Source organism: Tachysurus fulvidraco, chromosome 20 (assembly GCF_022655615.1).
Source record: "Tachysurus fulvidraco isolate hzauxx_2018 chromosome 20, HZAU_PFXX_2.0, whole genome shotgun sequence".
NCBI lineage: Eukaryota > Metazoa > Chordata > Actinopteri > Siluriformes > Bagridae > Tachysurus > Tachysurus fulvidraco.
Window position 1 is genome coordinate 13,819,680 of NC_062537.1, and position 1,255 is coordinate 13,820,934.

The window sequence follows — 1,255 nt, forward strand, 5'->3', positions numbered from 1 at the left end:
GGTGTTTCTGTTGATGTAATTGCAGTACCTCCTTTCCCTTGGGATGTGGTAGCTCAGTGGTTAAGGTGTTGGACTACTGGTCAGAAGGTTCAAAACCCCAGGTCCAACAAGCTGCCACTGCTGGGCCCCTGAGCAAGGCCCTTAACCCTTAGTTGTAAAGTCACTCTGGATAAGGGTGTCTGCTAAATGCCGTAAATGTAATCCAGAGCCTTAACAGTTTACCGCTGCCGATGGTGGGTGGATATTAATATCAATTTAGAAAGATTTACTATCTTTCAAGGAAAAAAACTCCTGGTTCCTATCCCAAGCTCGGGTTTCTGTCTGCGTACATTTCACTGGGTTCTGCAGTTTCCTGTAGGTGAAAACATGCCAGTAGGTGGATTGGCTAATTTAACTTGCCCCTGGGTGTGAATGAGGTGTGACGACGGACCGGTGTCCCATCCAGGGTGTGTTCACGGGGTCGGTTCCAGATGGACTGTGACCCTGACCAAGATAAAGTGGTTACTGAAAAATGGATGGATGACACAGTAGTGTTGTGCGATAAAAGAAAGTTATGTGAGCATAACTAGGCTGATTGAGTCTGAAATTCATGACCACACTTGAAAAGCGGCTCTTAAATATTTGTCATGCACTTCTGTAAACTGTGAGAAATGATTCTGGTCTTGCAGAAGATTCAGTTCCATAGCAACTGTGAATTAAATAATAGGATCATCTACTTGAAAGAGACAGAGTGATGAGCAAAAACACTTTAAAAGTGCTGCATTTATACAGAGCTTAGCATTGATATTGTTTCATTAAATCAGCTCGTGTGTTGCCATGGGTTACTTGGTATTTTCTTATGCATCCTCTGTCGGAGGCTGTGCCGTTACCTTGGCTGAGAGCATTTCAATGAAGCACAGATCTTTTGATTAGCTCGCTCACGGGTGTTTTCGAGCCTTTTCTGACGTGTCAGGATCGTATAAAGCAGGTAAGGGAATTCATCAGCAAGCAACAGAGAAAGAAAAACAACGAGACGTGTAGCGTTGAATTAAATACTGTATTTTATTCACTGAAACCGTCTACAGTTTGTATGACACCAGCACTGTGTCCCTGATCTTGGCTACAGGGCGTAAGACACGCTCTTGTGCCGAGAGAGATTACTTGAACGAGCGGAAAAAGTGAAATCCTCTGAACACAGGGCAACAGTTATATTGAACAGCATTTACAGAGTTAAAGGATTGTACAAGATCACAGCTTTGAGAGAGATTTCTACCTG